Consider the following 14005-nt stretch of genomic DNA (forward strand, 5'->3'; position numbering starts at 1 on the left):
AGCAGATTATTACCCCAAGAAAACATTGTCAACTGAGGCGTAGCCAAGGTTGACAATGTCTTTCCGAGGGGTAACAATCTGATCTATCACCCTCTCAGCTATGTGTTATTTAATTTATTATACTGAATGTTCTGTTATTACTGTCTATTAGATTTTAATTTCAAAGTAATAAACTATGACGTCTTGTACATAACAATCATCCGTATTTATTAAAGCGCACACTTGAGCAAGTGTCTCCGTGAAGGGTAATAGAGTATTTGCCATGGGATAGAGTAAATTGTCTCCCTCGTATTAACCAATCAAAATCTGGCATTTTGACATGAAGTATAATAAATGTATTTGATATCAGAATGCGAGTTATTAATAATTGCGATACTCAATAGTCGCGTTATTCTCATTAATAAAAACCTCGCAATAATTTCTGAATTTACAGTATATATATAATAATATATATTCCTATTTACATATTTCTTCTCTCGTCACATTGTAAAGCAGTTATTTTATATTCATTTGAAATAATAATTCTTCGAAAAAATTAAGTTGAACTAAGTTTCGGTCACACGATGATCTCTAACTATCTTCGATAAATTACTTTCCTTTCAGCTTTAGTCACAATTTAATTGCTCTGTTTTTTTTAGAATCGACTGAGATATATAAAACGCGCTCTTGTCCCAAAATTATGTAAAACATAATGAACATTAAATGTGGAATTTTCAAAATCATGTATCTTTATAAATGCAAATATTTTTGTACTGTCTTGAATTCTGAATTTGTGAATTGCTTTGAGGTGATAATGAATTAAAAAAAATTAAAAAAAGGGGAACCAAGGTGATCCTGAACTGCTTTTTTTTCCTGTTTCAGAGATGTAATTAACAGGATTGTGGGTACAACAAAAAGAACGTATCCGATGTCATCTTTGACATAGATATTCCATAACGGTCATCCATGATCGCACCAGTAACACTTTAAAGGAATAACTCCAACTTTACTCTTGATAAACATTAGATTGATTAAGCCTGTTTGAGTAGTAATTCTCTATAAAAAAATCACGATCAACTAGGAAATAGAAAATTTATATTACGATGCTGCTGGATTGTTGCTGAATAGAACAGAAAGTTAACAATGAATGATTTAATCGAATAACGAGATTTGAACATATTTATAGTCTAAATTTAAGGTCATCTATTGTTCGCAAGGTTAAGTTACGACCCTCTTATCAATTGCTAGTGAGAAAAGTAGTATATCATGCAACTGCAACCCTGATATATTTAAAGTCATAAGAAACGAGTTTCTGGTGAATATAATGTTAATGTAATTATTTAACCAATTTAAGCAATACCTGCATGTATACTAAACTAAAACTTCTAGGCACGGTTTTTATATTTATTACGATTCCAAAACGTATAAGTATTGCTAAAAATCATTTCATTCGGTAATCGTTGGTCAAAACTTTGGCTGCTTATAAAATGTTGGGTCTTTGTACTGATCGTAACCTTGATAAACAATAAACACAAAATAATGAATGTTGAAGCTAGCAAATGTATAATTAGCAATAGAGCAATATTAATGCAGTCATCCGATTTTTCATATTTTTCTCGCGTTCCCATCTGTGACATAACAGTTGATTTTAAATGATTTGATGATTTTTTTATTTCAAAATCGGTTAAAACTATCTTTGCAGAATTCTTACGAAGGATGTCATGTTAAGATCATTGCATACGAAAAAATTGTCTGCCAATTAGAGTGCGGGAAGACAATAATTGAATAACATTACATTTCCTGAATATTTTGACAAAATAAAAGATTTGCTTATAAAAGAAAATTTTAAGAACACGTCTTATTAAAAATTAATAAAATAAAAATTAGCCACTCAGCTATATGAAACATATTCTTTTTGTTTAAATTTGAAGGATCAAATGACTTTAAAGGGGGACGTTTTAGCTGCCAAATTCATGTCCACTGAATTAACTCAAATTCTCAAATTTGAGTCGTAACATACTTTAACATAAATTAGAAATACACCAGTCCATTAGGAAAATCTTAACATTGCAAGAAATCATACTAAGTATCAATATGTTTGGACCGGATTCAATCTAATGAACAATCGACATGACCTTCCAAGATTACCGATAGGCATGGTAAGAGTATAAATAGATAAATAAAAAGATTTACTGTGAAAGTACTTTTATTCATGGAGTACTAATTTTCTTAGTTTTCTAGGATGATTTTATCCACGAATTTAAGTGTCCAACGAAATACAAGAACTCGTGTCTAAATCAAAACATGAAAAAAATCGCCATAACCGTAGGTTTGACTACATGGATACAGGCATATGATATAGAGAATACATCGAATATCTGCAAACGCACTATGAACTAAATATACAACTTCAGACAGGATTTTACCCATTTAATCTTTAAAAAACCTAAACTGTACAACGTTTAACCTTTTAATTCTAACGGAAAAAAATAGTTTTAATCGTAAAAGTAAGATTTTCCGGTAATGATGAAGTGTTCATTTTATCTACTCACAATTCTCATACGAAAAATAATAATTTCATATTGAACATGTAACTTTTGCTCAAACCACGAAAATTGATACCCACGAATAAAAGTACTGTCACAGTAAATACAAATAAGAAGTGCAATAGTATAATGACGAATCTAGGGTCAAATCAAAGGTTGCATGCATACAAATCTAAATACGATCAAATCATTGGTTTGCAATCAATAATGTATCAGCGAAATTTTATAGTATAATGACGATATTTTTTCCAGCATTCATCTTAAATAATTCAGTCAATAATGCAGTCAATAACAAAACCGTTTGAACCAGACTGAGTGTAATTTGATTTGGATTCCAAACCAGTTTCAGTCTGGAATAAACAAATATGAATTACAAGTTGGATATTGAGCTATTTTTAAACTTGTTTACGAAAAAATGAATATTCAAATTAACATCAAAACAAAAACTAACAAAACATGGATGAACGCTAAGATTTCTAACACAACACGTCAAAAATCTAATGGTTGTTCTTTCGGATCTTTCGGGAATTACTTGTTTAACAAGAATTATTCCATTTCAAATAAACTATTGTCTTCTTGAACATTAAACATAATTTACATTAAGAATCTAAATAACTTTTTACCGCTCATATAAAAAATGAGTTTAAAAAAGTATCACCAAATGACCGAACTCCATGGCAAATTTAAAAAGGGTTAGTCCACAAAAACTTACAAAATCAGACGCTATCAACCAACGGAACAAGTGAAAAACAACTGCCATATTCCTGACTTGGTACAAGCATTTTCCGAAGATATTGGTGGATTAAACCTGGTTTTATAGCTAGCTAAACCTCCCACTTATATGACAGTTGTTTATAGTTCAGGTATATTGTCAAAATTGGATGAGCAACCCAAACAAAAATAATAGGTTAATGTGACAATAATTGGGATGAAGCGGTCAAAAGTGTTTAAACATACATCTAAGACTAAATTAGCATCTTATATAGTATTTCTCTGATTGTTCAAACCAAACAGATCAGGTTTTTTTAAAGAAAGCAACGTGTGTGCAGTTTATTTCCTACGTTTTTAGACTCGGGATGGTTTATATTTTGAAATATTGTTTAGACGTCGGTTTATTGTTTTTAAATTTGTGTCGTTAGGTAACTTTGGGTTCAATAAAAAGACTCCTTTTATTATATTTGCAATATCTTTTTCATTTGCACATTCTTCAACAATATATAAGAATAACACTTTATTAATTTCGTGCGTCAGTAGCTCGTTTCTGGATTTACCTACACCAAGAACGATCAAACAAAATCAAACACGTGAGGGGTTTACCATGCCTGAGTGAGTTGGAACCTTAATTTCTTAATAACTTCTGAATTTATCAACGGAGAATTTAAGAAAATTTTGTTAAAAATCCTGTAAGTACTAAAGCACTCACTAATGAGTTTAATATGATATCGTCGGGATCTAACAGTTCACAAGCAGTAATATCGCTTCAGTGCTAGTAAATGAAAACAAAACTGCAGTTTATAAATTTGGTGTGTCCAAAGCGTTTTTCTGGATTTACCTTCATCAGGAACGCTCATACCAAAATATTTGAAAGCCAAGAATGTATAAATGGTATAAGACCTAAACTCATGAAGCGCTATTTGACCAAAAGGGACATTAGAATAGCAAAGGTCAACTTTGCATGAGGGAGTTGGAACCTTTGTTTCTTAATAATTTCTGAATTTATCATAGGGGAATTTACGAAAAGTTTGTTAACAACAGTGTCAGTACCGAAGCAATCATTATTAAGTTGACAATACCACCAGGGATTAGCAGTCCACCCAGTGATAGTAAATACAATGGCTTTTAAGTGACGCGTTATCCTATGCAAATAAATTATGTTTTTTTTCTATGAAAGTCAGATTTATAGAGAACATATAACACATAGCAGCGGATGCAACGACAACAATGTTTGCGTAGGTTTTTGTCTAGTCCCCCGAATGGTGGTATCAACAAGTTATAACTATTAAACACCTATGTTCGAAGCAATATGAGTCACGGTCATCGACAATGTACACCACCCACAGATCATACCGTGTATATGAATAGTTTGTTATCTTCTGCTCAAAGCATTTTGCAAATATACTATACTGGAACTAAATTGTTTTTCCTACTACCGGTATCTATCAAAGCTCAGTTCACCATTTCAAGAGGTCCAAAAGAATGTTATTGATTCCGATTTTGCTATAGATTGATTTCAAAAGATATGGACATTGCTAACAACAGGCTATTCTAATCCGAGACAACTACTCCCAAAAATGAGAAAACGCAAAGTGTATTTAATGTATCATTTGCTACAAAGGGTTTTGATGATATTGATATTAGCAATATTTTTCACCAAACATTTGTGCAGAAATAATACATGGTATTTAAGAAATAAAACCACACATACTTACTTAATGATACTTAATGATGTTTTCCGGTACAGGATCCTCACGGTTCCTCTTCACCAGACTCATATATTGAATTGTTATCTCTATTATTTCTGTTGCTGCTTCCGGTTATTTCAGCTCGATAATCAGAATAATAGATTTCTTCGTATTCCCAGTAATTATCTAATCTATTTTTAAATGCATTTATAGATGGCGCTTTTGTTACTTTATCTGGTAACTTGTTCCATAATTTGGTGATTCTTACTGCAAAGCTGTTTTTCCTCAGACTTGTTTTAAATCGTTTGTGAATAATTTTGTTGCTATTAACTCTTGTGCTATGCCTATTTTCGGTGTTTGAAATTAATTTGAGAAATGTACTAGTTTCTGGATCATATTTTCCGTTAAGTATCTTATATGTCTCAATCATGTCCCCTCGGACCCTTCTATATGACAATGTTGGCAGCTTAAGTTTTTTCAGTCTTTCCGGGTAACTTAATTTGGTGAATCCAGGTATCTGGCGTGTTGCCCTTTTTGTACATTTTCGATTTTGTCAATGAATTTCTTTTTGAAAGGTGCCCATACTAAACTAGCATAGTCTAAGTGTGTTCTCACTAATGATTTATATAGTGGTATGAAGATCTTTGCATTTAAATTTTTAAATGTTCTTCTGATTGCCACAAAGATTGAGTTAGCTTTGTTCACTTTTTCGCATATGTGTTTTTCAAAGGTTAAATCGTCATCTATAACTACTCCAATATCCTTCTCTTCTTTGCATTTGATAAGATCATGATCTAATAGATTATAAGTTGTGCTGTCATCTCTTACCCCTCTGCTTATATTTATATATTTACATTTTTCTGGGTGGAATTTCAATAGCCATATATCACTCCATTGCTCAAGATTTTCTAAGTCGTTTTGAAGTATAACTTGGTCTGATTTGTTTTCAATAATTCTGAAGATTTTAGTGTCGTCCGCAAATAAGTAGGCATCTGATGTGACGCAGTCAGGCAAGTCGTTTATGTATAGAACAAATAACAGGGGGCCTAGTACTGAGCCTTGGGGTATTCCAGATGTTACATCTTTCCACTCTGATGTTTCCCCATTCACTGAAACTCGTTGTTTTCTATAAGACAGAAAATTAGTTATCCAGTCTAAGATTGGATTTATTATCCCAAATTTCTCAATTTTCTTTACGAGTCGCCTGTGTGGTACTTTATCGAAGGCTTTCATGAAATCTGTGTATATGCAATCAACCTCATGTCCATTGTCTATAGCTTCTGTCCATTTATCTATTACCTCTAATAGTTGTAGTGTTGTCGATCTCCCAGAAATAAAACCGTATTGCTTGTTTGAAATAATTTATTTTCTTTCATATAGCTAATTATATGTTCTCTTATAATTTTCTCCATTATTTTGCAAATCACTGATGTGAGACTAACTGGTCTATAATTTTTTGCTTGTGATTTATTCCCTTTTTTGAAGATTGCACTCACTAGGGCGTTTTTCCAATCCTTTGGGACTACTTTTTGTGCTAATGATTGGCTAAAAATGGTGCCTAGGGGTTCAGCTATACCTTCCTTGACTTCAAACAAGTCTGGGGTGTAGGTTATCTGGGCCTGGAGATTTATCGGTTGTTGTTTTCTGGAGGTGTTTCAATACTAAATCAGTGCCAATGTTTAATTCCTCTATTTTCTTTTCTATTGAAATATGTTTAGGTTCTGGAATATTGCCTTGTGGTTCATTTGTAAATACGCTAGTAAAATACTCTGATAATATTTCAGCTTTTTAGATTTTATATCTCCCGAGTCAACATGTAGGTCACCTTTACCTTCTCTTGTCTTGGATTTGGATTTTATGTAACTCCATATGGCTTTTGGATTTGTCTTGGCATTATCAGATAATCCTTTTTCGAATGATTTCTTTTGTTTATTGACTGATGTTTTGGCCTGATTTCTGACTTTATTGTATTCGGCTCTTGTTTCTGGATCTTGTTTGGTTATAATTTTTTTAGATAAAATATTTTTCCTTCTAATTAACTCTCGTTTTTTTTGTCTATTGAGAATACATTTTTCTTTTTTTCCTATTTGTGTCATTGTTTTCGTTGGTACAAATCTGTGTTCTAATTCTTTTAAAATTGTTGAAAAATAATTCCAATTATTATCAATGGAAATTTCAGCATTGAGCTTATCATGCCAGTCTATTTTTTTAAGCTTTTGAATAAAATCTTTGTAATTTCCATGATTGTACAGTTTAGCTATTCTTGGTGTTCTTTTTATATTTACATAACAGTTAAAATCAAAAGAAAGAACGCAGTGATCGCTTTTTCAAAGCGGGCTCATGTACTCTAAGTTGCAAATCATCTCTTCTTCGTTTGTAATTACTAAATCTAGGGCATGGGGGTAATCAGCTCCTCTCCATCGTGTTGGTTTTGTAGTGTGTTGATACAGAAAATTGTCTTGTAGTGCTTCAAGAAATTTATTTTCAATGCTATTTGGACTTTCCCCATTTGTGTTCCATGTTTCCCAATTGATTTCAGGATAATTAAAATCTCCCATAATGAGTATGTGGGAGTATCCCATATCTGTTGCCTCTGAAATTAAGTTTACAAGTTTATCGTTGTATTCCTTGGAACTGTTGGATGGGGTTCTATATATCAGACCTACTAAAAGTTTATCATTTTGATTAAGCTTTACTTTGATAAATATATTTTCTTGAAACTCGGTCTTCATCGTGATTTCTTTAGCATCTAGGTTGGAGTCTACATACATTATAAGGCCTCTTCCTTCATCTGATTTTATGTTTTTCTCAAATATTTTGTAATTTCCTACTTCTGGTAATGAGTATTCCGCTGTTGATGGTTTAAATCTGTTAGCTTTTGGTTTTACTTTTGTTATACCTATTACGTTTGGTTTGTTGTCTCTTGTTCGGACGATCGATTCCGACATTTTGTTGAATAGCTGATCTGCATTAATATAAATAACAGTTCAATTTGGAAAATTATTTACATTAGTGCCGTTAAAAACCTTTCCCCTCTTTTGTACATATTTATTTACATTATTTGTCCCTCTTCTTATTTTCTTATTTTGACTACCTTCCTCGCCCATGGCGGTCCCCGCACTTTGAACAGGAAGTCCCCCGAATTGCTCTCTTGTTGTTTCTTTGCCTAAGCCCACAGTCTCTTTTCTTCTTCTCTATCACTTTTGGTAAGGTCATTGCTTACATTTACTTTTAGGTATTTAGGATATGCTCTAATATAGTGCATATTTTTAAATAAAGTTAATTTCGAGTCTATACTCTTCAAATGGACTAATAGAGGTCTGCTAGTTTTTTCTTTATCATATTTCCCTAGTCTCTGTGTTTTCCTGATGTTTTCAATATCCAATGGTATTTTGGCATCTTTAAAAAGCTGGACTATATATTCTCTACATCATGATCTATTCTTTCTTGTTTAACCTCAGACTCATTTTCTGTTATACCAAATATGATTAGATTATTCTCCCTTGTTTTCCTTTCGTTTATTTCCTCTAGTATTGTGGTTAATGTTCCCTGTTTTGGAGGCACTCCGCCTTCAATATCCTCGTTTACATTATTAGCTACTGCCCTCCATTCAAGGCTTTTTCTTTAGCTATTTCTCTTACTCTTTCCTCATCACATTTATGTTTTGGTATTTCCTGATTTACTATTTCTCTTACCTCTTCTTTGTTGCATTTCTTTTCTATGGCGCTTTCTATATTACTAATTCTTTGCTCATAGTTGTCCATGATCTTTCGGTATCTCTCTTCAATTTTCAGGTCAGTAACTATGTGTTCCTCTACTATATGTCTACATGGGGCGCAGAACCACATTGTGTCTGAATTGCTTAGTATGTCGTATTCTGCTTTGGTTTTTTTTAAGCATTTGATGCAAAAATGGCCTTTACATCTTTGACATTCAAGGAGTTTAGCGTCTTCATTTTTTATAGATCTTTTGACATATTTTACATTCCCATGGGTCATCCTTTTTTTTATCACTTGTTGCATATGAGGTTGATCTATTTCTTCTTGTTGTCATTTCTACTCGCTTATTTGTTTTATTAATTTTAAGATAGGGCTTCCCTATCATTAATTTGGAAATATTTCAGATATTAGAGCTTCCCTAAAAATGAAAAATTAACAGTTTTGTATTTTCTAGTAGTTCTATTTAGGGCTACCCCAAAAGAAAAGGTTGCTCTAGATGATAATATAAATTTTTAATGCTGAATTTATGATAGAGCTTCTCTATTTATAATCTTTCTTGGCTTATTTATCCCTTTGTTTTGATCTATTATATGTTTTTAATTAAGGCTTCCCTAAGGAATTGATCGTCTAGTTGTATAATCTTCTCTACTCTCTCTTCTATTCGATAGGTCGAATAGGGCTCCCTATCCGACCTATTTAATTTACTTAATATTTTTATAACAGATAGAGCTTCTCTATCTAATTTATCGTTTTGACCCCCTATTATTTATTTTTTTTTCTATACTTGTTGTTTTTTTTTTTATCTTTTCTTCTAGAATTAAGGCTTCCTTAATTTTATTGTATAGATTCTTAGTTTTGGATCCAGTATGTTAAACAAGGCTTCCTTATTTAACTACTCTGCTTGCTATATATTGATTTTTCTAGTATTTTTGATCAGCATCCTTGTTCAGACAGCTCAAGTGCTAGTTCGATGAATTTCAACATCCACAATTTTGTGACGGCTCTTATTGGATGTACCCCGTCTGATGTGAGATTGTAATTTTTCCTATATTTTACTTTGGCGTCTTTTTTGGTTTTGTTGGATATTTTTTATTATTGGAGACCTAATCATCGCAAACAATCAACAAGTAAGAGGGTTGTTACCTAATGGCCCGAAACATCGAATTGATAAGCCTATAAAACGGAAGAACTATAGGTCACTGATTGATGCAGGTGAGGAATATGAAAAAACGCGAGCTAAATGAATAAAAACTGGACACTTTAACTTAATGGATAAAAGGTATGCGGTCATGCATTCAAATGCGCATTTAAAATCTACGACGAACAATGCATGGGCACAAGGGTTTCTAACCCTTTCAAGAAACGAGCATTTGTGTCATAGATGTCCATCGATATGTTTCAAATGTCGTTACCACAATTTTGTCCTAATGTCTTCGACTTTGACATCACCGAATGAGACTTGTCATCGGATATGAACTTGCATTCGCAACACGAGGGGTGCCACATATGTAGCAGGAAATACCTACCCTCCCAGAACACCTGAGTTCATGCCCGGCGTTTGGTTGGGCTCGTGTTGCACAGTCTCTGTTTTTTTTTATCTTGTAATAAAATTCAGTAGTTTTATTACAAATTCTAATATGACGTGCCTCTTTCGCTTTGTAAACAACACCGTGATAAAATTCTCGATATATCTATACTTAGCGCAGACTCAAAGATGTACATAATATAGGCTGTTACATTGTACCCCCCACGTAAATCCACATGTATCGTAACCTATGTACAAACGGTATGCCGATTTCTCTGTGTTAAAAGTTGTAATTAAAAAAAAATATACAGAACCTTTATTCTTATTCTGGTGCATAACAAAAAGAATTAATGCACTGCAGCTCTGAAAAATGTACACAATCAAAATAAAATGAAATTCCGCAAAATTCCATTAATGCTTTTGGCGGATTAAAGTCATTTCAAAACATGACGTAATACGAATGAAAACGCCAAGGTTTTTCCGTTGCGTTAACCCTCTTACTGCGGGAAGGACATATATGTCCTTTGTGTCAAAAAATATTTAATTTTTTCCCTTTCTTTATATTTTCAAAATATACTCCTTCCTTCATTTATTGTATACATTTCATGTATTTGAATCATTGTATTTGCTATTTTTTTCCTTTGACCCTTCTTTTTCGTAAAACGTCATATATTATTTGACGTCATTTGATGTCGTAATTGAGTCGAAAGCAAGATAGCGCTACCAAGCAAATTTAAAAAGGAGTCATTTACTCTTCTTATTGATAAGATATAACCGAACCATATAGAAAAAGTTCAACATACACAAATATATTAAGCTACACGAATTTGTACCACTTTGCCTCCCGCAGAGCTATAGAAAAACAGTACATTAACGGGTGTTACACGGACTCTTTTTAGATGATACACGGACTCTTTTTAGTTGTTACACGGACACTTTTTATGAATAGATTCACTCGTGCATGATCAGTGAGTTCATGGGCACTTTAACTTTCAATTAGATTTGAACTTTTTGGTTCACCGACATATTTCCTGTCTTTTTATTAAACAAAATATTTACGTTAGCATCAATATCTTTTTTCAAACATTTTCAGTGAAATACTATTCATATCAGTACACTAAGGGATTAGACATTTAACTTCAAAAAGGGGGGGTATGGTTTTCTCCTAAAAAAAGATATTTTGATCCCAAATTTTATGAGAAAAAATTTACTATGGTCAAGCAGATGACAAATTAATGTTCTGCATGATTCCTGATTTTCCGAATACCGTATAGTGCTAATTTAAATAAAAATATTTGTGCGATGGCGTTGAAAAGTAAATAGTTAATATACTCAAAAAAGAACATACCGCCCCATTTATGAAGCAAAATAATCGGTCAATAAATGTTTTCTTCAATATATGGACATGAATAGTATTTTGGACAATGCTGAAAGTAAAGAAATGATGATACCGACGTTTATATTTCAATAAAAAAAGACAGGAAATAAGTAAATGAAAATCAAATCTTATCAAAAGATAAAATCCCTATCAACTCACCAATGCACGATTGATCCTATTAATAAAAAGTGTTCGTGTAATACACGTCTAAATAAGCAGCAAATCTAGAATAAAATCATTCAGCCTATGTCATCAATTTTGGACGGTAAGCTGCGATTGGATCATATAGTAACACGTGTTTAATCCCGATCAACACTTGCATATCTAGAGACGAGCATGAATTTAAAAAAAAATCAAAGAATATACCTGAATATATATAATATTAAGACAAAATCCATTTTTTCATAACATTTCATTCACTAATGAAGTAGGAAATTCATTCTTTTGATACATTTATATTGTTATTGAATTTATATATACATATATATCAGTTGCGGATCCAGCCATTTTAAAAAAGGGGGTTCCCAATCCAGGACAAAACAGGGGGGGGTTCCAACTATATGTCCCCATTTAAATGTATTGATCGTCCAAAAAAGGGGTGTTCCAACCCCCAGGACCCCCACCACTGAATATTGAATTCATGTATTTGGCAACAAACGTGCGATTTTTACGATTTTTTTAAAGGGGGAATGGGGGATGGAATGGCACATTCTGCATTTTTTCATCAAAATAAAGATCACAGCCTGTTTATTTTAATTTAAATTAGGCCCCCTCCCCGCTTTCCGTTTCATCCATAAAAATCAAACGTTAGCTTACTAACCACTAAAATATTTCTTTAATATATTACTTTTTTACGAAGTTGCATTTTATAAAGTCTTAAATGTGTACAACATTCACCTTTTACTTGAAATGATTCTTTTTTATCAAATTATTAGATTCCTGATTTTTTTTTTGAAAAAAACTCTCGGTTGAAGAGAAATGAAAAAAAAATGTGTTTATACTATAACTTACATTTACTGCTCTATGGCTATCTAAGTTTCTCAAATGTTTAGTCTTGCAAAATGTATTATTACTTTCTTGAAACGTAGTACAAGTCAGATACAAAACAAAAGTAACAAAAAAACAGGCCGGCAACAACCTGTCGTATAGTTTTTCTGCACTTGTAGTCAGGTCAAGGTCCTCGGCTATCGCCTCGGACCTTGACCTGACTACTCGTGCAGAAAAAATATCCGGCAACGGTTGTTACCGGCCTGTTTCTTTGTTACCTCTGTATAGTATCTAATACATATTTGCTTATTTGTTTTAATTTTTGTATCCAACAATATATTTCTAGCTAATGTCCTGAGTGTGGGAGGGACATATGCTAAGTGGTGAACTTGGTGCTTGCAGTTGCTTCCTTACTTGTTTTGCAAATAAATGATTAAACAACGAAAAAGTATAAAAGTAAAGAATCTAATATTACTGACGTGTGGTGAATTGGCATAAAATTAATGTGCTCTGAATATTTTAAATGTTTTGTTAGCTATAGTTTATGTACAAAAAAGAAAAGATAGTTTGCGGTTATTCGATCATTATAGTCTCAGTAAAACTGACAAAACCATAGCCAAACGAAAAATGACTAAAAGATAAACAACAGTTTCAAAACACAAAATAGAAAACTTTAGAGTAGGCAAGGCGAAAAGCACCAATAAAAAACGGAAATTAAACTAGGGGTTCCTGGATACACTACCAGCAGCTCCAAAATGTAACTGATATAGAAGAAGTGACTATTTTCTTCATTCCTTAAAGGATAAGATAATAGTATGATACACTGATATATGTCATCAAATTTGTGAGGCTAATAATCCTTTCTCGATGTTTTCTAGATATCTTTTATTCTTCTATAACTTTTTTCTCCTCTCTGGGTATTGTTGATAATGCATAGGAAGTGAACCAACAAAATTGCTCAATGTTTCCCTTGTCGGAAAATAATAGGATGAAGAGATAGGAGGAATTTCATTCTATATCTTCAAAGCTTTATCAAGGATAATATTTGATTTTGCTTAGATGTCATGTCAACTGTCCAAAAAGAAAGACGCGATATGACTGATATACTGACTATAAAAATAAAAATAAGGAGATGTAGAATGATTACAAATGAGACAACTATCCATCCACAAGAGTTCAATTGACGGAGATATACTCAATCAAAGATCACCGTACGGCCTTCAACAACGAGAAAAAACGTATAGTCAGCTAAAGAAGACCTTGACTTGGGAGAAGCACATTAAGAGTGTGGTCGCTTTATTTTTCCAATCATATTCCTTGGCGAGTGTTCCTCAATTTATCTCACATTTATGAAAAGTTTATTACGATTTTGAAATATTTGCCGCTGAAAACTAATTTAATCTATCTGCCAATGGTATTAAAGTTTATTGTATCCTGACACTTATTCAACCTTTTTAGATCAATTATTT

The sequence above is a fragment of the Mytilus californianus genome, unplaced genomic scaffold, assembly GCF_021869535.1.
Source record: "Mytilus californianus isolate M0D057914Y unplaced genomic scaffold, xbMytCali1.0.p SCAF_35, whole genome shotgun sequence".
Taxonomy (NCBI): Eukaryota; Metazoa; Mollusca; class Bivalvia; order Mytilida; family Mytilidae; genus Mytilus; species Mytilus californianus.